The sequence below is a fragment of the Corvus hawaiiensis genome, chromosome 13 (assembly GCF_020740725.1).
Source record: "Corvus hawaiiensis isolate bCorHaw1 chromosome 13, bCorHaw1.pri.cur, whole genome shotgun sequence".
NCBI classification, from domain to species: domain Eukaryota; kingdom Metazoa; phylum Chordata; class Aves; order Passeriformes; family Corvidae; genus Corvus; species Corvus hawaiiensis.
In genome coordinates, this window is record NC_063225.1 from 15,710,311 (window position 1) to 15,734,521 (window position 24,211).

Here is a 24,211-nt window from a genome sequence, read left to right on the forward strand (position 1 = left end):
CTTTTTGAGCTTGAATCAAGCTAAAATTTACAAATCGTTGTTCAAGAATCATTTTAAGTTTAAGATAAATGTCCATATGCGGCTCTGAGAGCCAAGAGTCTTCCCACGGTTCCTCCATAGTTTAGATATGGAATAGCAAAGCAAAACCAAGAAGAGGAATCCAAAGTTTCCAGGGTTTACTCACACAAATCAGTCGCTTAGGGATCGGGGATCGTTCTGCCCGCATTCCCCACCATTTGTTGCAGTGGGGATCCTGCAACACGCATATATCAAACCAGGAGTCCCGTGGAAAGGAAATATATACGGACAGACAGATTCTTGCTAGCTGTTTCAGAGATGTTTATTTCTCCAGCCGCATGGCCGGAGCTCTGCTCAGGAACTGTTCCAGTCACGGGACCAAGGGTCCTTCTGCCCGCGCAGGGAACACAAACCAACCAATGGGAACGAGGCTGAGCAGGGACAGGGTAGCCCCGTGTCTGTGCCCTCAGGGCCCCTCTCCCAGGGCTACACGGCAGGGGAGGAGACCCCAACACCCCATGTCCTTGCTTAGCAATTTCCACTGGGGTGTAAGTACCCTAGAGAGTCACTAATCAGGAATAGTGAAATTACTCATTCCAGCCAGAGACAGAGCAATGTAAGCCAGAGACTGCTTCTTGCACTTTGCATCTTGTTGCAATAGATCTCAAAAGAGATGAGAAAAACTAAGCCAGTAAAGCTATTACTGTTACATGATGTTATTTGGTATTCTTGTACTCAAGATTTGTGTAGTTCGAGACAGACAAAACCCTTTCAAAGTCAGGCTCCCAAATTAAAGTTCTTTCTGTGTCTCTATGGTTCTATGCTGTGTCTCTGCAGACACTGGCTGTGGGACACAGTCACAGCCCTTCTTTGCCTGAAGAGCGCTTTTGGAGGAAATTATACTTATTGCACTACTTAGAAAGTAATCACAATGGAAAAGAGTAAAGTGACTTAACAACAAATATCAGCTCTGTAAGAAAGGTCTCTACCCCAATGCCCTTGTTCTTGGGACTAGAAGTCATCTGTGGGATGACTGAATTGTCAGTCACTCATGCATTTAATGTTTCAGCAGTACCAATACAATAACCTGAGCCTGATCTGCTGTATAATACAAAGGAATTTGTTCAGTATTTTTCAATCAGAAATATAACATCAGCAGAGTTTCATTCCTGCTTAGGTGCTAAAACATAAAAGATAGAAAACTAGAGAAGAATTTTTCATTCAGATTTCCTAATAGGCACTGATTATTTCACCAGTTTCTATGGCACTATCACCATGGCAGCTAGCCATTTTAATCAAAGGCATTCGAACACATTTCTGATAACATCACAGTGTTACATCTTCTGGTCACATGCAGCAGTAACCACTTTGTACATTTCCATAGGACAGAGACAACTAATGTCAGCAGACATCAGGATTAGAAACGTGATATTTCAAGCATCTAATTAAAGAACAAGTTCTCAGTGTTCCTTACTCTAATTCTGAAAACAATAGTGGAAATATAGCCATTGTGACCAAAATGAGAATCAAAATTCTTCCACAGCTTGCTCAGTTTCTACATGGGTTTTGCCCCTTCTTTGATTAACTACTCAATGCAAATGATTACTCAGCAGATCCTAAGAGAATGTGCAAGTGAAAAAAAAATTACTGTAGAGAACTGAGTATCTGCAAAACACTGACAGATAAAAATAGCTACTTTACCCTTTGTACAAAACCCCCATACTTTGTTCTGTGTACAGGCTAAATTGAAGCATTGCATGCAAGACTGAAATCATGATCAGAGAGCAGAAAAACTCAGTGTTCGGACCAAAGGAATTTTCAACATATAATGGGAAGCATTCTAATTTTACTAAATATATCATGAAGCATTTGCAAAGATGCTCAGTCTGAAAAATGCCCTGCAAGTACTGAAAAATACTTCCAGCAATAGCAATCCTTCATGTCTTCTATAAAATACATAAGAAAATACATTTTCAAGCTAACTTAGAGCAAATTCATTCTTTTGTCCTGAGATTTCTGATTTTTTTTTTACTGAAAGTGTACGTCAAAACGCTGAGATACTCTAAATAAATGAATTTATAAACCCTTTTAATAAAAGCTAATAAGCAAGCTGAACAAATTCTCTATTTCAAGCCTAAAGCCTTTCAAAGGGTCTATCCAAGAGATATTAAATAAATACAGATAATGTCAATAATCCACAGTAAAACACTACAGCAAAGCACTATGGCTAAAAATCACTGGTATAACAGCATCCTAAAAGAGACAACACTGACCTCAAATAGAAGAGCAAGAAACTTAAATAAACTGAGAATGAGACTTAAAATACATCACAATTGTCTTTTTAAACGATTTAAACTCAGAAATAATCACAGAAACAGTGATGTTAGGAGAATAAATACGAAAATAGAGCTGCAAGTCAAGTCTTTCGTATAGCCAGTACCTCCATGCTTGTCAGATTTACAGTTTTTCCTCCCTTGGGTCAGTAGCTGGGGAAGGACAACTAAAAAAAGAGTCTAGAAAATATATGACAGTGAAAGTGTTGTACTGTTACATTTACATGTATTAATGTACTAATTAAACATGTAACTAATTACATGTACTAATTAATCTGCCCTTAAACAAAAACTAATCAATTACCACCAAGGATTTGAAACAGTTCTGCCATCTTACACAACTTCTCAGTTTTGTACCATGCTTTGCCTTAGGAAAATAATGATAAAGAAATACAGGAAAATGCAATACAACATCTATGCAATATTTGTACTGCACCTCAACTGGCAAACTACTTTTGTATAAGACTATACAGCTGAATTTTCAGACCATCTAAGCAGCCTGGTTAATCTCCCAGTTGTTTTTCATTAGGGCAAGCTGATTCATTTGTTAAGAAGGTCCACATACCATTTAGCTCCATGCTTTAGTCTAAATATCTATGAATGCCTGTGTAGTCATATCAATGATAAATGAACCAGTAGAATACAAAATCTTCAACAGCAACAACAACAACAAAGCCTTTTCTATTTTCAGTCCTCAATTCAATAACAGTTGCACTTGGTATTTTAAGCTTATCATTTGCTTAATTAAAAGTTTATGTTTAATTTTTGCTTAATATGAATCCCAAGATATCTTACGAAATTCGAGTCAAAAGGAGCTTCAGATTTCATTATGTTTTTGGAATGCAGGAAATATTAAACAGGAGACTTCATTAAAAACTGCAAGATATGAGGTGTAGAGTATCTGGAAACAAACATTCTGCTAGTTCCCTTAGTCCTTTCCTCCTCTCAAGTCCAACTTTCTCTACTACAATAAATACATAACTATGCCTTGCCATTGTTCTCCTCCTCCCATGAAGACTACAGAGGGCTACTGTGTCTAAAAGCAATAATAGACAAAATAACAATATATGACAGCACGATGATACACACATTTTTTAAATTCTTGTGTCTATGCAGTATATAACAAATCTAATAAAAAAAACCCCTTTCCCCCCAAAATAGCACAGATATGATACCAATGAACTCATAAAACATTCTAAATGATCTGAAAACACCACAGGGATTATATTTAAAACATACAGTTTTAATTTAAATTAAATGTTCTATGTACAGTACTGATTAAAACATAGATTGCCTGATTTTTAAATAAGTAATATGAAGGGCAACTATGGCAACAATTAGCACAATGGTTGCACTGGTAACATCAGAGTCACTGTTCATAGCCTGCATGTGTGCAGCTCTATAAAATTCCTTACCTGGAGCTCCATTCACTCAATGGCCTTTTTTGCTGAGTCTGCCAATATGACAATAAGAGAGATGTGCCAGGGCAGTGAAAGATGCAGAGTTAAGCTTACTAGGGAAGGACTAAGTACTTTTCTGCCTGCTCATTACACGCTTCCTTGGAGTCTGTAACCTCCAGCCACCATCACCACTACATGGATTTGTATTGATTAAACCAAGACTAAAATCTTCTACAATCCATTGGCAAAAAATCCCCAAACCAACCTTTTCCAAAAACAGATACATTATGATTAAGCAAACAATCAGTTACTTTTGCACTATACATACACAAAAATATGACGCTATTAGACCTGATCCTTACCCAGCCTCATACCCTTAACAGTTGTTATACTATACCTGAATTAAGCTGTCCTGAAGATGACTTGAGTTTCTTGTAAAAACTACAGACGTGAAAACATAGTACCTCAAACGAACCAGATTCACAAAGGTGTCATTGCTACCCCATGTCATACCATGATTGCTGCTGTGTGGGCACGCACAGCCCACAGATGTTCTGTACTCCACACCAATGTTACAGGTCTATCCAAAGCATACAGCTTTGTAATAGAAAGTGTTCCAGAGGCTGGTAGGCACTGATATTCATCTATATTCCAGATTCAAACGGGAAAGTCTAGCTTGTTCCTGTGTGAGCGGCACAGTCATACCAGGGAAAAATCTGGCTTCCATCCATAGAAAGGAGACCATTTAGTCAATTCACACCAACAGCAGAAAACAGAGCCAGATCCAGCCTCAACAGCTAACACACTCATATTTTAATAACAGATTGTAAATAACAAAACAACACTGTTCCTATCAACAGCAGTTTCAATGCAGAAGCCTAATATCATTTGCTTTAAATCTGTACCATAGCAACCTTTATTAAAGTCAATGTCATCTGTAAGGACTGAGTTAAAATAAAATGTGGGCCAAATTTATCAGACATTAGTTTCCTTTGCTATAGAGCTCAGAACACTGACTGTGTGTCATCCCAGATATGGTTTGAGTTGCATACGTTGCATCCATCAACATATTTTAAACCAGGCCTTTCCAAAATACTTTCCCTGATCATCAGTTTTGAGCATTTGTCTGAGATGGTGAAGGTCAAATGAAAAGTGTGAAAGGTTTCTTTCTGTTTACATTAAATTCATATCTGTATGCTAGAAAATGCAGCACTATTCAGGCCTAGGGAGAGAAGCCTCAAGAGTTTATTAAAATATGACAGTGTTTTAGCTGGTCAATTTAAAGGTACATCCAAGGGACAACAGAAGAGACCATTGCCTCTGGCTGTGGCAGCTGTGTATGCCCATGTAGCCATGAATATCACTGTGTGTGTGAGACACTGACCAGCAACGAGGAACTTACTGTGACAGAACTACAGCAAAAGTAGTCAACAATTTATTCTTTTATTTTCAGCACTGGCTCACAGGGCACGCTGCATCTTTATGTCAGATAGGTATCGAATGAGTCTCCAGAAAGCACTTAGAACAGACATATTCCTACAACCTCCACGGTAAGCGTAGGGGTAGTGAGCTTTTTAAATTTAGATTATGTAAGGTCGTATGCCTCACTGCATTATGTTTTATATGCACATTATATCTCACTGCACTATATTACACCCTGTGAACTCCTAATGAGTGTTATTCACACAAATCCAGGCAGATACCCTTTTGTAGCTCTTTCAGAAGGAGAACATATATCATATGTACATCTAATAGTTACCGAATGAGGTCAATCCCCCCAAATGTCCCGACATGGTCCAAGAAACACAGAAGGACATACCACCTGCCCAAATCGGCCTCTTGCCCAAGCAGCACCGAACCACCCATCCAGGGAACAGGCTCCTTGTACAGGCTGAAGCCGCGAATGCAGGAGCGAAGCGAGTCTGCAATGCAGAAGCCCTTCCCGGAGCTCATCAATGAGCCGGGGGAGACGGGGCGGGGGCAGAGCCGGCAGCCCTACCCGCATCCCCGCCACGACAGCCCGAGGCACGGGGCGGGAGGCGTTTCTGAACGCCCGGCTTTGCCCTTACGGGCTGCGGCCGAAGGCGCTGCCCTCAGGCTCTCCGCCCGCAGCTCCGCACAGCGGGAACTTCTGCGGCCGGGGCGGCGCGGGCAGCCCGCAGGCAAGGACACGGCAGCGGCCGGGCCCACCTGTGCCACCTGCGCCGGTGACACCTGCGCCGGCCCGCCGCTCGCAGCCCGGGAGCAGGAGGAGGAGGAGAAGCAGCTCTTACCTGCTCCCGCTGCTCCTCCCGCAAGCCCTCACTAACCGAGCTCCATCTTCCTCCGGCCGGGAGGGGGAAGGGGGAGAAGGAGTCAACCCAGCGCTGCCGTCCCCCCCCAGCTGCCGCTTTCCGTCACCACTGTCCCCCCGCCCGCGCTGCCCGGCGCAGCGGCCGCCTCTCGCCCGCCCTGCAGACGGCACCGGGAGACGGAAAGCGAGACCCACCTCCCGCCGCCGCCGCCTCCTTCCCATGAAGTCACCGGCCGCAGGGCCCTCCCTCCCCCGGCTGCCCGCAGCGGCCCGGGGAGCCGCGCTCCGCCCCGCTCCGCCCCCGCGGCAGCCGCGCCGAGCCCCCGGCACAGCCCGGCCCGGGGCCGCCCGCGGGGCCGCCGCCTTCCTCCCTCCCTCCTTCCCTCGGCGGCCCTGGGCGAGCGTGGCCTCGGCGCTCCCGGACGATACCGGCGGCAAAGCACGGCCGGGAACGGCCCCCAGCCGCCCCTGCACCACGAGCGCTCCTCCGTCCCGCGATGTCCCGCGGCAGGGGCAGATGGGAAGCGTTGCCTCCTTTCCGTTTCCATCCTTGTTCTGGAAATCACCATGCCCCGTTTTGCCCGCTGCAAAGTGGGGTATGTTACAGTAAGTTACTGCTTTCGATGTGCCTTCTATTTCGACACGGAAGTCTACTTCAGCTTACAGTAACTTCTCAACTAACCTGGTTCCAGCTATTCCAGTATGCACGCAGGTGTGTTCTATCTCACCCTGTTAAATTTACCTTCCCCACAGCAAAGCAGTCTTTCACTGCTACTCTTCCAATAACATTAGAGCTGCAAACGAAATGGATTAAGCAATATGCCTCTAGAACTTAGTATCCCCTTTTTCCACTTACTATGACAAAACCAGAAACGTGCAAGACTGAAAACAAGGCAAAATACATGGCATAGAAGGGAAAAAAAAAATCACAGGTGTACCCGTCCCTGTTCAAGAAAGGCCTCCTTATCTAGAAACACTAAGGGTTCTCACCTGAAATCAGCCTACTACAGGTGACGTGCAATCAGTGACAGATACAGCAACCCTAAATCCTTAAGGAAACACCAGCTGTAAACAATAGAATACATTTTGCACCAACACACCCAGAGAAGTACATTTGATAACACATCAACACAGTTTTGCAGATACGCATTTTCATATCCTAAGCAAGTGAGGGTTGGTGGTTACAAAAGAAAACCAGATCTAGTTCTCTGACAGAACCCCAACATCCATTTAGAATATAGTTGGAACACCCCAAAAAAATCTCACCTTACCTTTGAAAAATATTTCCTTTTGGAGCTAATGTGGAGGACAGAAAAAAAAAATTGGAAAAGTCCCCAACAGTTGCATGTATAATCTTTAGCTGTAAATGCACGAGCTATAAGTTTTTGGCAAACCATGACAGGCAAAAAACCAGAACAGTTTTGTCCAATACTGTTTTGGGCCTGCAGAAAATGAACTCCCATTTTTTGCCACTTACATTCTCTATTCTCCTTAGAGAAATTCTTTATGCTCATGATTGAAGATTACTTCCCTCCAAAACCAAAAAATCCATGAGCAGAACAGTTCCTTGGTTTCTTCACCAGTGCAAAGTCCAGCATTCTTTAAATGTGGCAAAGAAAAATAAATTGTGAACTATATGGATAACACACTCAAAAAAGAACCATAATTACCGAAAGTCATACCTTTTTCTTTTCCTTGATGTGATTGTCTGTACAGATTGTCCTACAGGTGATTCCCAGCCAGTGAGAGTTCTGTCTGTAAAAGAAAGAACAGTTTAGGAGAGTTTTGCTGAAAGCTCTAGTCCATTCGCCTTGCAAAGGAAATTAAGTAGTGAATATGTGACCCTCAGGTGGCTGCTCTAGAGCTCTCAGGGCTGAAGATACTCTAAAATTAGTTAGAGAAGCTATTATGCCAGAGATTCAAACGCAGGGTGATCTGAAGGCTCTAGTTAGCCAAGTGGTGACACAGAGCTGGGGACTGATTCAGACGGTCACTTCAAAGGAAGTGGCCAGTTGTCTGTCTGTCAGGCAAAGCCAGAGATGCCAGCAAAAGTCTGAAGGTTTACCAAAGGCAAGGGTGGCCAGGTATATGCAGGAAGAGGCTATCCTTTAGGCCTGAAAGTTCCTCATTCTTCATCTTTTCTTCCTACTGGCAAAACTTTCTTTCATACCACCATTATAGGAAAACAAACATGTTTCTAACAAAGTCCCAGATGAAGTGTGAAAATGCAGAGATGCTGGATTTAGGTGAAGTATTTGCATACTTTGGGGCCATTATGTTCTGCCTCCATGGAAGTGGTAGTATCTCCAAAAACAGCAGTGTGAACAGATTCAAGAAACAAAATTCTCTAGTCAACAAATACTGCAATATCTCATCTGAACATCTTCCCCCTCTTTAAATTAGAAAGCAGGGGTGCTGTAGTCCACAAAGATCAGGAACCCAGAGATCACTGAGTCATTCAGAGATCTTAAATTTCCAGGCTGCAAGAGAAGGGAAATATGCATATGACTGACACTCCCTGCAAAATCTATTGTATCTTTGCTGTGACCATACACAGACACAGAGGGATGAAATGAAAGAAGTATTGTCATGATTGCTGTTTGACACTGTTTATTAGACCTGGGGGTTGGGTGACTGTCAGCATAATATGACTTTAGAAGTAGAGAGGTTCTTTCTCATGGGGAAAATTATCTGGTATAACAGAATCACAAAACAGTTTGGGTTGGGAGGGACTTTAAAGGTCAACTAGTTCCAATCCCCTGCCAATGGGCAGGGACACCTTCCATTATCCCAGGTTGCTCTAAGGCCCATCCAACCTGGCCTTGGACACTTCCAGGGATGAGGCAGCCACGGATCCCCTGGGTAACTTGTGCCAGGGCCTCACCACCCTCATGTCTGATGACATAAATCCAGTCCAAAGAGCATACTTCCAAAATTTTCATGGGAAAGAGCTATTTTGTGGAAAATTGTAAAAACACAGAATTCAGAACATTTAGTGGATGAAATGAGCTTAAATGAAAATCTGCTGATTCCTCAGCTTGGGAAATGAGGTTTTGTGCACAGCATTTGCTGTATATCTCCTTGACATACTTTGATGTTTTCTTCATCCACCATACTTTTTCCTTTAGCCTGTCCACATTTCTCTATCCACACCTCACTGAATGCAGGAAGTTCTTTAGAGGACCACAGATATGCTGAATCTAACAAAAAAGATGTAAATACACATTTATAAGACAAAAAAATTGTGGAATAAGGTATCTAATCAGGCTTCATTGGTCTGTTAGCTATTTCACCTTTATAAAACAACTTTATTTCTATTCTGTATCTTTTGTTTTTAATATAATGAAGCATCCGCTTTAATCTCTCACCGGGGCAAAGCTGTTAAAGACAAGTTACATACCACAATTTCAACTATATACAACAGAAATGCAAATTGGATCCCTTTCCATTACAACTGATACTATATATAAATGATAACTGAATATAAATGGTAAGCACAACATACAGTGCTCTTATTTCTGCTAATACCCATCTGCAAGATCATTAGAGAATAGATACAAACGGACAGACAACAGTTGTATCTTGCATACTACGATAAAGAGATATTTATGCTTAGAGTCCAACAGAAAGTTTTTCAGAAATTCTATCTTTGTCTAATAAATTGAAGGCACAGTCAACTATCCCCAAGAAGAAAATCTCCTCTAGTCATCTTTTAGGATTGCTACATGAGAAATAGCACTTAGTGATACTTTGACGGTAGCTCTGTAGTGTGGGGTATGCCCAGCCACTGCCCTGGAGGGACTGTCTGCTGAGATAAGGTGGTTGAGCAATCTCCCAGCAGGACCCCCCCTGGGAAGGCAGCTACTCCTCTGGGAGACCCTATGCAGATCCTTTGTAACCCATTGACCTTTACCCTCTGACACCCACCCTCTGTATCCCTATAAAGCTAGCCCCTGCCCCTGCGAGGGCAGAGAGAGGTCGGCCCTAGCTCCCGTTCGCCCTGCCCCGTGTGGAACAGCTATACGAGCCTCTCGTCTCTCTCCCTGGTCTGGCCTGGAGGCTGCCCTGCAGAGCTGAGCTGGAACCACGAGCTGATAATCACTAAAGAGCTGACAGTCGCTGCACAGGCCCTCCTGGCCAGCAGCTGAGGGAAGACACCGGGCCTCGGGAAGGCGATTCCTTTTGGGACCATCTCTCCGGACCGGTCACCTCTTCCTGGGTCAGAGCCACTGACCCCATCACCAGCTGTAATACTGTAGCACCTGGAAGAGTTTCTAATAAAATACCTCTTAATAAGAAGTATTATTCTACTTTAACATACAATATCCACAGAAAACTATTTCCTTGAAGGCTTAGGAACAATCTTCTTTAACTGTAGATGTAAATTAAAGCTTAAAATAGATAAATAAAACCACGGACACAAGGAGGCCAGTAGAAAAGGCAAGAAGGATATAAGTTATGAATACCTCCAAATATTTAACTTGAACTAGAAAGGAGGGCTATAACTATTTTTAACTGATTTTGAGCAGTTGTAGCTAGCAGTACTTAAAATTAGGGTTACTATGAGTTGCTGCTTCCCCTCCTTATGTTTATAGAAATCAAATCATCAGAATTTTTGCTACTCAGTCCTACACTGTTTAAAGCGCATACACTCCAGACCAGGACAGAATAGGGGCAGTGCAAGAAATCAGACTGGCTACCTCTTCTTCCTCCTGACCTGTGAGACTGGTACTGAGATGAGGTTGCTTCCTAATTAATTTGATTTTTAAAGCTCTTATTATTATGAAGTGTCACTGAAATCAGCAGCATTTCTTGCCAGCCAATTGCTTTTATGACTTGTTGACTCTGTAAATATCTACTCAACAGGAACACATTTTTCTGTCAGGTCAGCTGGGAAGTTTATTTCTCCCGTCATTACATCAGATTACTATTTTACAGCTACAGACAGATTGTTATCAGCCTTCAGAGACTTTAAAAATAATACAATATGGTTCCTGACACTCACAAGCAGACTGACAAATGCCACCCAAACAATTAGTAACATATTTTTAATGCAGCATGCAAGAAGATTTGTTCTACAGATGTTTTAGAGTTAATTCTGCAGTGAAACCTGGTACAGAACAGAACCACCATGGCATGACACTTCTGCACTGAAACTTGCAGCAAATCTGCAGTGCCTTTGCATTTGACTGAAGAAAAAAGTGGATCTTGAAGGTGTTTGTCACAGACAAAGGTGACATGACATTCCAACTTAATTTTTTTTATTTCTTATATTTAAATCAAGTTGAGTGGCTAAAAGGTCAGCACTACATGCATAAGGAACACATTAAGCATTCCTTACTTACAAACAATCAGGGAACATTTTGCTTTGTGAGAATGACCACACTTTTGGCTGATATTTCAGGAGTGAAGAGTAAACTTCCTAATCCACTGCATCTCCATGAACAGAGTTGTCTTTCAGTACAACTTTCAGTTCAAATTTAGGACTTGTGGAAGAAGATAGCTGCCTATGTGCTATGACAGAGCACTTGGAACAGTCAGTTCTGCATATGGACAATAATCCAGTCATGAGGATCATCTCAGCTTTCTTTAATAGAGCATTACCCTTGCATTACCATATTACTGGGAAACACAGGACCGGTTCATTTACCAGATAAACCAACAGTAGTGAAAGAACATCCCTGTGCATTCCTGACTCCTGCTGAATTGCAAGCTCCTAGTATATTTTTCACATCTGTGCAAAGGCACAGCAATACTGTTCCAAAAATCATAGAACAAATTAGCAGACTTGTGAGAATTGTTTTGAAAAGAAAGAAACTACAGCTTTTAATAACTAAAAGCTTTAACAAAGTCCTAAGAACTAAAAGTGGGAGATACATTCTGCTCAGTTTGCAGGAGCCTTGGAAAGAGCAAAGAAAATACTGTCTTTTAAAGGTAGTGGCAATGTCAAATATTTTACTACTGAAAGGTAAATTTTCTTCTGGATTATTGTGTTCAGCCTGAGAATGCTTTCTATGAACAGAAGCTGAAAAGCCTCAAAAAGATGTAAAGAAAGAAAAGAGTTCTAGGTGAAGAGACACTGCAAGTTGTATAGTTAATAAGACAGCGGTAGTGGGCTTCTGTTATTATCCTCAGGGGGGAAATCCAAGGGAACATATTATTAAAATGAACCCTAGTGACTGAAATTACAATACTTCCCTTTCAACACATTAACTGCCCCTGGAACTCAAATTCTCAACACATCTGAGACCAAGAGATTAAAACAAAGCCTGGACATGCAAACAACCCTGGAATTCTTAATATTGCCTAATGACATTAGGTACCCAATTCTCACCAAAATGTACATAGGAAGAACATTACTAAGGAATATTTTCATCTCTTAGCTCGTAAGAGAAATCATTTTACTGCCCCATGAAAGAAAAACACTATGAACTGTTAAAACACTACTTATGGCTATTCCTGCCAGGAAAAAGTTTGCTACTCCCATTGCACCAGCACACCAAAGTTAAGTGCCTAATAAAACATGTTGCCTTCTCTGTGATACAACTTTGAACAGACAGGTTTTCACTACTAAGAAATCTTCAGAGGTCTCCATCAGCATCTAGTCACAAAAGCTAGAAATTTTGATCAACATTAAGTTGCTTTAGTTAAGGTTGATGTACTCAGTTTACATATTCAATTGTAGTAAATGGAACATGAATCTGAACAGTTTATTACTGCCTTAGGTTTTTTTAAAATTCTTAACCAACTAAATATAATCATCATTATTTGAATTTGCAAAAAAGCCATTCTAAACATGGCTGTAAGACTAACTTAATGGTCCAAAGACTTCTTCAGGCTTGAAGCAGAAATTATACATTGGTCACACTGAATTAGCAGTTGTCATAGGGATGCTGGAGACCATTAGTCCCTGTATTCACATGTAGCTCCTACTAACATTAATGGGGTTACCAAACACACTGAGAGGAAAGCTGGCCCATTATGTGGACAATGTTGTGAAAAGATTATCTGATTTATTATGCTAGATGGATGGAATAGAAGTTTTCAACATTGATTCACTGAAGAACATGAGAGAACACACTGCTATTAAATGAAGGCATGGCACAGAAGAGGACTGAAAGCCTGCCATTGGAAACAAGGGGCTACAGGGAGCAATACCATTCCCTAGGAATCCTCTGCTTCAGAGTATGGACAGGTCTGGGAATAAAGCTATGTGGACATCATTCAGGTTTCTGCCATGGATGGATACATGGCTAACCACATGCACAACTTAATCTCTTCAGAGACCATTAGTGCCATCTAATACAGGAGCCCAAATTAGAAGCCTGCACTCATTATATAGTCACAGAGCCTTTAGAGGATTCCCAAACCTAGCCCTACCACTCTCCATTGAGTATTAAAGAAGGCCAGTCTGCTGCTGCAAACACTTATATTTAAGTGATTACATTTCCACTAGCAGCAAAATACAGAGTGCTTTTTAAACTCTGCAGTAGGAAAAAAGGACTGACTGAGGAAGTATCAAATTAAAAACCACAGAACACCTCTCATTTGAGTAATGGCACAATGGCACACTACGCACCTGTGTCAAGGCTACCCAGGCTCACCCTTCCTGATGAATACAACTGAAAATCAAAGAACATTACCTGTAGGGATGTCTCATCACCATATTCTGCAGCAAAGACTTAAAACAAGGTCATGAGATTAAGAAGTGTGAAGGACAGAAAGCCAGAAGACATGGAAATGCCTATTCCTTCCTGGAGCATCTGCCACATATCCACATCCACGTGCACGTGGAGGAGGAGAATGTGACTGTTGGGAAGCACTGCAGCGCCATGGCAGAGCAGAAGAACCCGAGTATGCTCTGTATGATGCATGTAGGTCAGTGGAGCATGGAAGAGGATGGGATTTCTGAAAGAGCCTTCCAAGGAACAGCTGAGGAACAGCATAGAAACCTGTCCCACTGCAGGTTTGTGACAACATTAGAGACTGATAATTCCTAATGTATGTGCACTCAATAGCAATGAAATATCTCAGTCTCGTATCACATGAACAGTAGTGATTTTTACAGGAACGATAAAAAGAAGAAGATAGAAAAAACCAATATTATAAATACAGTGGAAAATTTTCCATACCTACAGAGAAATAAACGAGTTAATTACCAACCATCCCACTCAGAAATTCATCTACTGCAATAGCAGGTTTGCTCTTCTTCCCATCACAGTTAAACAAGTGTTGGTAACCTAAGAAGCGCAAAATTAGGTGTACATAGAGCTAGTTTTGCAACTATTAGCTCGAAATCCAGAACCAGGGCAGAGTACTACACATTTCAAGACCAGCTTGTAAAGGAATGTTTCGTGCTTTACCCCACAAAAGGCAATCAAAGGTAGCGACTCAAAACCACAGAAGAGAGTATTACTCAGGTAAAAGATGTTGTAAAACCACTCTTCAATGGTAACCAGTCCCCAAATCAGCATTTATGTTCCTGCTCAGTTCTTTCCCCAATATAGAACAGAAAATAAAAATCATCACTCCCCTGCTCCTCCCAGACATAAAAAAAATAAAAAAAATTAAAAAAAAAAATTACAAACAAATGACAGTACTAACAGGCAGTTAATAGACCAGTACTTAGTTGCTAACAGCTCCTTGATTACAAGTCTGTGTTTACCCTTTCGCTCAGCACAGGGCTATTACTCATCCCTGGAGAGGAAAGGAAGGTTTTATGGACAGACACAGCAAGCAGGAAGTTCTTTATATCAAAGGAGACAAACCTGTTTCTTAAAAAACCCTGATGTGCATCTCAAAACACAGAAGGGCAGGATGCTTTCTAAGGCCAATCATCACTGTGGGGTTTACTCTAGGCTGAAAATGACTCACCTATCCACTTCTCTGGTGAAGTTCAGAAACTGGTCAGTAAGAGGGAAAATCCTCAGTCTTTACGGCTGCTCTTACATTTCTCAGTTCTTATTCCCTTCTCCTCAAGCAAGAACAGGTCATATGCTGACTAAAAGCAACCCCAGAATACATTTGAGCTAAAGATTCTACAACATTGGCCCCATCCCCTATGTCAGGCCAGTTTCCCACACTGTCCAATGCTACCAAATCCAGCAGAACTCAGCCCACATACATAGACTACGAAAAGTGGGAAGCTTCTACCAACAAAATTTACTGGAAGTGTTACCTACAAAAAAAATCTCAGGAAAAAAATTCCAGCTTTGGCTGAGAGTACAAAAGACCTAATTAAATAGCTGCTTTTTTTTCCCCTTCTCTCCAGGAAAAGAGCTGAGTTAGGTCCCATCAGAGGTTTGCTGATAGGATGTTTAATGATAACACCATAGAACTCATCTAGTTTGCTCTTACACATAATGCAGACATTCTTAACTAAGAGAGGGTCTGTGAATCTGAGATAAGATTTTATCCTCTGAAGCCTCTGATGAAATGAGTTTTCAACAGTTTGTGCTGATTTTGAGTTGTGGGTTTTTCAATTTGAAGGGAGCACAGAGCACACTGTATGGCTGGAGTTTACCTCAGGACACTTAGCTATGACTCATCACAGTAATTTTGTGACACTACTGAGTGAACAAGCACTCCCTGGGCAGACGGGTGGATGCCACACGTCAGTCCAGGATTTAATGACAGGAGGAATCCCTGGGCAGATGGGTGGACACCTTACGTCAGTCCAGGGTTTAATGACAGGAGGAGAAGCACACATGCAGCAGTTTCAGGGTTTGCAATGTGCAGAACTTTGCCAAGCACACGTTCAGGAGGCTGGATGCTTCCTAGAGACACTGCTCTCAGAGCCAGAGGCTTTTCTTGCACGTGCACATTTGATATGTGAGATACTCCCAAACGTGCCACAGCCCAGGCTCCAGCTCCAATCAGGATGCTCAAGCAGAATGAAAATCTGGACAAGAGAAAAAAGTCTTCACATTTCACTGTTCTAATTTCTGTGAGAAACTCGGGATGTATTCAGGGTGTTTGAGAATCAGAAGGAAAGGAAAAGGCAGAAGGACTGTTACGTATCCAAGTTTCTCTCCTGCTGCAGTTCAGCTTAAGCTGAAAGACTACATCTGATCTTCCCACAGCAGCCACTAGGAACAGTCCTGTGCCAAAACCAAAACTCATCTCTCCGCTGATGGGACATAAGAAAACCAAGTAACACACGGGAAAAAACAAATAAAAAGAGATATAATGAAAAATTAATTTTATAAAAGATGTCATTCAAGATGGATTGCCCTCAGACGCAAGGTAGGACCTTAGAGACATGAGTGGCAATTGTATGTGTGACTAAGTACAAGAGGCACATGGATAGGGCTGATACTGACTGTGGGGAAGTCAACAGCAAAAGCCTCATACAATACAAGGTTAAGTTCTCAAATGAATAGGATCCTTGTACATATAAAATTCAGGGATCTTTAGTTATTACAGAAAAGCATACTTTGCCCCTCTACAGATTTTCATGAAAATGCTTCTTGCAGAATTCAAGAGGGTTTTCTCAGAGACCTTCTGATTTACACTGCTCTAATAGATGACACTTCCATGGAAGGTAACTGGACAGGCATTATTTTTGGTGATTTAAATCTGTCAACATCTGTTAAGACTGACTTCATTTAAAATAAAGCTTTATTTGGGCAAATACATTTTTGCCATCAACTAGAATTTTTTCACATAACTGCAGCCAGAACTTGCACTGACAAGCCTGAATATTTTATAATTAAACCAAAATATGTATACACACAGGTAGAACAAAGATAGCAGAATGACAGCAGAGTTTGTTTTGTGTTTTTGTTTGGGTTTTTTTCCCCTCCATTGCCATGCAGGGATGTTACTTTCTGACACACATACACAGCAATGCACAGCTGTTCTCCATGAGCCTGGATTCTACAGCTGAATATGCTCAAAATGATCTTGGGTAGCAAAAGTATTTCCCCCCCCCCCCCCCCCCCCCCCTACTAAATTCTATAAGCCAAAATAAAACAAGACAACCAGTTTGCTCTGTCAACATCTGTGGTGGACACAGTCCACCCTGCTCTATTTCATACAGTGTGATTGTTTGTATCACCTCCAGACTATCCTGGAAATAAGCCAAAAGTAATTTTTGTTGCTCACTCCATTATTTTCTGTAGTCCACAATAAAATATGATGAGACTCATTTTCATCCATTTTAAATAGAGAGGAATTACTATCAACAAACATTAAACATGTCACATTACACATATGTTGGTTTGCCCCTGCATGTGGTGCAAGTGTATCACTGTAGTGTACACAGCTCCAGAGGTGTAGGCTGTAGCTGTCCACAGGGACACAATTATTTTCCACAGATCATTATTCTGCTACAGTTAACGTACAACAGAATAGAATGAAATCAGCTTGCTGTTGAGTTTGCCTTTCCTGATTTTGGCTTTTCTGTTTCTGAGACTGCTACTGTTACTCCTCTGAGATTTAACAGCACAGTGCTCACAGCCTGGAGAGCAGAAAGCACATGGCACAGGATGAACAACTAAACACACTTTACACATTATTCTAGTAGATGGATCAGAGGCACTCTCACCTTGCTTTTAACAAAGAAACATAAACCAGTGGGGCTTATAGCTAGTTTTTAACCACAATGTATCTTACATACCAAGTGGGAACCCTGCAGGAAGACTGAAATCAGCCCATTAGACACGCCACTACCTTCAACAAGACTTTTATTTCTGAACCAGCATTCTTTCTTTTCCTGCACTCAGCAAAAACATTAAGCCTTTTTTGTAAGGAAAAAAAAAATAGCCTTTAAAATTATAATATTCTCTAATTCTCACAGATGTCTGCAGAAAGTGTTCCAGTGGCCTTTGGGACTGAGAAATTTGACCTACAGTTACAGGTTGTTTTTTTTACTTTGATCCAAAGTGCCTCAAATGGCCTAATTAAACCGATCCAGTAAGTGTCATAAGGGCTGTCTCTTGCTCTGTTGCACCTCAGAGGAATAAAGAAAGCATGAACATCATCTTCTACAAAAGGCATGCAAGCACTCTGTTCCACACACTGGACAGGAACCTTCTATATTTCATTGCTTTGGTGCTGACAGTTAAGTGCAAACTACTTAAAATTGTAACTGAAATCTCTTAAGATTACTGAGGTTAAGAACACCAGAACATCCAAAGAAAAAAATTACTTTGATCCATTTTGTCTATATTTTGATGTTTATAGAAGTAGCAATGAAAATACCATTAATATACATTTAACAGACTTGGAATAGCTACTCCCCTAAATAAGAGAAAGTTATTTGGCTTGGGTGAGCCATCTCTGTTACAATGATAGTCCTTAACCCTTCCTACTCAAACACTCCCTAGAGTTGATTCATATTGATTCTCCATTCTCCTGCCTCTAAAAAACATTCAAAAAAATCACACAATTAAAAACCTAACTGGACATAAATATAAATAACTGCTTCAATCATCCTTAGTCCCTTTTACTCATGTCAGCTCACAGATAATGTTCTAGAAGTCATAGAAAAATTTAGGTTCGAAGGAAGGTAGTACAGCTTGCTGATCAAAGACTAATGTTAAAATTACCATAACACATCATCATTTTACAGTAAAATTACCAGGCAACTAAAGCATGTGCTTACACCCAGGCTTTTTATTTCTTGCACAAAATCATGAAATTAGAAATTTTCATTGGTAGTAATTCCTATGAAGTTTATAAGGTAACTTCAGGCGCGGGGAAAGGGCTTATATACTACTCCCTTCCTTCCCGATCCAAAATATTCCCCAATGATAGCTGTGTGTTCTGACTTGGGTGGCCTCACCTCGAGTCCTGTGAGCAGTTTTGGGTGCCACAGTATAAGAAAGACATTAAGCTATTCGAGCCTGTCCAAAGGAGGCTGTGAAGATGGTGAAAGGTCTGAAGAGGCCGTGTGAGGAGTGGCTGAGGGCCCTTGGCCTGTTTGGCCTGGAGGAGACGGAGGGGAGCCCTCACTACAGGTACAACTTCCTTGTGAGGGGAAGCGGAGCGGCAGGCCCTGATCTCTGCTCTGTGGTGACCAGGACAGGGCCTGAGGGAAGGGCCTGAAGTTGTGTCAGGGGAGGTTTAGGTTGGATATTAGGGAAAGGTTCTTCCCCCAGAGGGTGCTTGGGCACTGGAACAGGCTCCCCAGGGCAGTGGTTACAGCACCAGCCTGACTGAGTCCAACGCTCTCAGGCACAGGGTGGGATTGTTGGGGTGCCCTGTGCAGGGCTGGGAGCTGAACTTCAGTGATCCTTGCGAGTCCCTTCCAACTCAGGATATTCTGTGATTATATAAACTGACACTCACTTTCAGGAATGCTGTGATCAAGATAGAATCAAACCCAGATATTATTTACAAGAGGAGTGGTTTAAGACAGGCGTCCAAGGGAATGTATTCTCAAGAAAGAGAGGCTTAAAGAATATATTCTTTGGGATGGGAAATAGAGCTATGAGCTTTCTCTATTCTGAAAATACATTCAGGATTAAAACATCAAAAGCTTTTTCAAAACCACATTTTAAATTTAGTTAAAGCAGTGGTTAAATCTTGACTAGACTTAGTTCTCTAGAATTTAATGATACTAAGAAGACAAAATTGAAATGGCTGTAAAACAATCATCAGATGACTGTGAAGGTCAATAGTACATGTCACTCTCACTTTTCATGGATATTATGTAACTCATCTGAAATTCTACTCTTAAAGCAAAAAATGTTTCATAAAATGTTCTTCCTCCTCCTCTCTGACAGCTAGAAAAAGAGCAAGGGAGAAACCAGATTTGCATGGAATTAATTCTGACTCATTAAATGAAACTTTTTAAGAGTCAGTGAAACAGTATTCACCTATTACAGCTCATCATCTCAAAAAAATTCAGCCTCCCAGGTAAGGCAGCTGCGCAGTTTCTCAAAAACCTCCCTCTGCACTCACTCCAGCTCACACATTTTATAAGCCTTCATTCAGGGCAAAGCATTAGGAAGCAACAGTATTTCATAGCAATCTGTTTCCTACTATCTGCATCACATTTCTCAGTACAACATGAATTTACTTGTCTTAATGAGGAATGAACTTTTCATGAGTCAAACAACCTTCCTCACAATTATCAAGCAAAACAGAATCATCAGCTAGTTTAGTACCACAGATGAATTTGGGAAGAGAAAACAGATGCACTAATTATCTCTAGCAGATCCCCTGTGAGCTTCCTATGGGCCACTTCCATTTGCTGTGTATCTCATGCCCATAAACCAGAAGCAGTGTGATATCCCTACAGGGAGTTTGTTCTCTGCAGTAAATCACGAAGGAGTAAAATTCAGATAATAGTTCCTTTCATCACTATTCCAATCTGAAATAGATCCTAATAATGAATTAATTCCAGCAATTTATGGTGTTTTTATATTTTTAGACACAACTTTCTAGTGAGATATTCAAATTGTGGAAAGACAAACAGTTACTTCAGCAGACCTACCTTTGCACTGTGTGCAAAAAGCCCCTACATATCACACTGAGGTGAGCATTAGGCTTTAACAACCTGAAATTTCCTTCTTTTTTGCTGTGGTGAAGGTAGGAATAGAAAAGAAACCTCATCCATCTACATATGTATACACAGCACACAGTAAACCTACCATTAAACCAAGGGCACTCATTTTGCAAGAACTGTACAGAAGCCAAAGTCCAGGTGCAAAAAGAACAATTTCAATATATATATCCACGTGACTCAGTGATCTTAAAAAGTCAATATAACACATTTATCCTAATCCTTGTTATCAGCAAGGGTGGCCATGTCTTGGTGTTTAAACTAAAGAAAAATAGGAGAAATCATAAAGCTACCTCATCAAAATGAGGTTTGAGTTTTAAAGCGGGTAATTAGACCCATATATATAACCATTAGAGAGACAGAACTCTGCCAATACCAGGCAATTCAGATCAGATTTCAAAGCAACTGCTTCAAGGTAAATTTTGTTGTAAGTATCAACAAGAGGAAAGATATACAATAGCACAAAACCCCTTGTAAACATTCTAGAAAAAAATATGTATTCACTTGAAGCCCAAGGAATTGAACTGCCTGGAATTAATTTTAAATGCATCAGACTTCTCCCCATCCCTTTTCCATTTTATTTCTTAACTGCAAATTAAAATGAAAATAAAAAGAAAATACAGCCTTCAGATGTGTATGGGCAGCTCTGCTTTGGACAAGTAGCACTTCATGGTCACTTCAGCCTCTTTACTGAGATATTAATACAAACAAATAGCAAATTTCCAGACAGTAAATTGCTTTTATTTCCATTTACCTCATCAGCAAGAGCAGAGCTCTCTACTCTTCCTAGAAGACAAGCGTTTTCTGCTGTTTATGTTGCTCTTTTTGCCCTCGGAGTGGGGACCACGCAGGTCTCTTGACCTGAGAACCCTTTGTTGGCTGAGTCTTTGCAATGACCTGAATTTAGCACTGCCAGGTTCTTTTCCTTGCTCTTCACCATTACGACTCCAACCCAACCTTACCAGACATGCAGTCTGATCAGTCTCAATCTAGTAGGTCAGAGATTTACTGTCACCTACTGAATAAATACAAAATTTGTTAAATCTTCAATTCTGTGATTAAGTAATCCTGCCTTCGCAGGCCTTCTTTAAGGTCTCTAGTCAATACTTTTGAAGCAGCAATCTTCAAACTCCTTTTTCCTATAATTTTCTAGGGTGTACTGTGAGGCACCTCACAGAAACGGAGTATTTCAGCCCACAGAGTATCAAAGGTATTTCCCAGCGGCAATTCCCACAGGCAAATGCAAGGTGCTTCCTCTCCCATGGGCTGCAGTGCTGGGTTTGTGCTGACTGCCACCAGCCCTGTCTGCGCTCAGTGAAGAGGAAAGTCATTCAGAAGGACTTCACTGAAGTGACCTGAAGTAAAGCTCTAACTGGGGAGGGTCTCACTGTAAGAACTGCCTTGACCAGGACCATAACCATAACAAATAGGCACTTCTGAAGGGAACAGAGGCCATTTTGTAGGGCTGTGCAATGGGAGGAAACTACTGGGCCATAAAGGGAACACTTCCACCTGCTTCTGCATAAGAAAACACCAAAAAGGAACAGACTCTTCCATTTATCCTGTGCTTTCTCTCAATATTATGTGGGCTAAGATTCAGCCCCCTGAAGCAACACCATCCAGGACATTTCATGTTCAGCAAGGACAACTACTAGAGCTCTGAGAATGATTTATCAGAGTTACAGCTCTCTGCCAGGATTAAAGACTTCCATGAAGCAGAAGAAAGAAAGAACGAACAACAGTGTTCTGTCAGTTTGGATTGCTCCAGGCACATGCTGCTCTGTAACAAGCCAGGAAAAGTCCTGTGTCATCTCGAAGGATGGCTCAGCTGAAAACACTGTGAGGGAACCCAACAGCAGCAAATACAAAGTAAACAAGCCACTGGTATTGAAGAAAAGTATTTTAAAAGGTAAGTGGCTCGTGACTATTATACAGACCTTTCTGGGATACTATGCTAGCTGCTTAATCATGTTTTGCAAGAGAATAACAAACAACTGGCAAGAAACACTGTATTTGAAGAAAAGAAGATGGAAGAGAGAACTTTATCCAAACCAAGTTAGTAAAATGGTATTTTCCTTATTTCATGTGAAAAGCCTGTGTTACAACTTCTAAGTCAGACTAAAGTGTTACATGAACTTTAACTCAATCTGGCACAAACCATGACAGAATATCTACATTTTTAAATAAATTTTCCTTTTTTTAAAGTAGCTTGAAGTTGCAAAAAACTAAAAAATTAGCACAAGCTTTAGAGTCAATTATTTCAACATTGGGGGAGTGGGAGGAGGAATAAATACATTCCTCAACTTAAAAAGTTTACAGGTTTGCCAGTCTTATTTCACACACAGAGAATTCTAGTTCTAATTATGTTGCTTATAAACGGATAGTTGCTTATTTAAAAGTACTTTCAGATTATGACTGCATGAATCTCAACTATAGCACAGTCTTCTTGTATAAACACCAGTCCTGTTTCTCACTTAGGAACTTTTTTCTCAAAATTATACTTTATTACTTAAGTGAAAGGTATAAAAATGTGACAAAATGTAAAACACTATTGGGAAGTGGCTGGAGAACAGTTGCTTTGCTCTGTATCTTCTACCTTCAGAATGGAAATGTGAAGCAAAGAAAGATTGACTCATAGTAGCAGTTAATGAATATATAAGTAGGCTGCAATTAATTAAGCAGATATGTTGCTTTTTAAAACTTCCCTTCTGTATTACAGTCTTCCTTTTTATCTCATTTTGCTCAGTCCAACTCTTCTGACAGCTATTGACAGCAATAGCCAAAAATACCGCAGGTTTTCCTGCAGAAACCCTACCAATAGTGACTGCTAAATCCAGTGGTGCATGTCAATTTGATGACTCATGCCTCTTATTTCATTTTAATCTCCTTTCCTTTCATGTTGATGAACTGAAGTTTTACAGTTTCATTACAGCCTTCTCCCCTGGCTCTTCCATATACCTAAGACTAAGTAGGACAAGTAGAAAAGCCCCCACTGGCTGTCACTGGCAGCATTTGTGCTGTTGTGATAGCAGGTTTTAACAATTTATGGTATCTCTAAAGCTTCAACAAAAGGAACAGAGACAGGAACAACTCTCAGTAATGCCACTCTGCTTGCCACAGAGTAGTAGGGTTTAGAAGGAATTATCCTGTTTTCTCTTTCCTCTTGCTTTGTTCCCTACAATGCTGAAGTCTGTAGAAATGAGAAGAATAGTCACATTCACATTTTGAGTCATGCACTAAACAGAAGCAAAACACATTCAAATCCAAGACTGATGTGCTTGATATTTGTGGTATTTTTACTTTCCTGCTCAAACAGAATAACTGCACTTGTGGCTATGATTAAGGCTGTTCTGTCATTTATTCAAGATGACTATACCAGATTATTTTTTCATTAATCATTTAAAGGTTATACCAGTTTATCTTGCCATGTGTTTTGGCAGAGACTGGAACTCAGCTGGGACAGGTATTTCTATTACACATTTCTATTAAGCATCTGTGGCTGTCTCTGACAGATTAAGCACAGCGATATGGACTCCTGTGTGCAAGCAGGCCTCCGAAATACACTGTATTCTTAAAGAGAAAACCCACCCAACCAACCAAAAAAGTAAATCCTAGAGTAAAAAAGTACCTAGAAATTATGGTACTTCTTTCAGGA

General features: G+C 41.0%; 1 protein-coding gene across 4 annotated transcripts in view; it reads right to left on the reverse strand.

The window, feature by feature from the left end:
* The window catches only part of OTUD7A (OTU deubiquitinase 7A), a 114,542-nt gene extending 106,752 nt beyond the window's left edge, over positions 1-7,790 (reverse strand). For 3 of the 4 annotated variants that reach the window (XM_048317287.1, XM_048317288.1, XM_048317285.1), the window contains exon 1: positions 6,025-6,213. The gene's annotated coding sequence lies outside the window, so the exon portion shown is untranslated. Of the gene's footprint in view, positions 1-6,024; positions 6,214-7,726 lie in introns of those variants that run through there. The other variant, XM_048317286.1, reaches the window with a different exon arrangement.
* Positions 7,791-24,211: the final 16,421 nt, after the last annotated feature.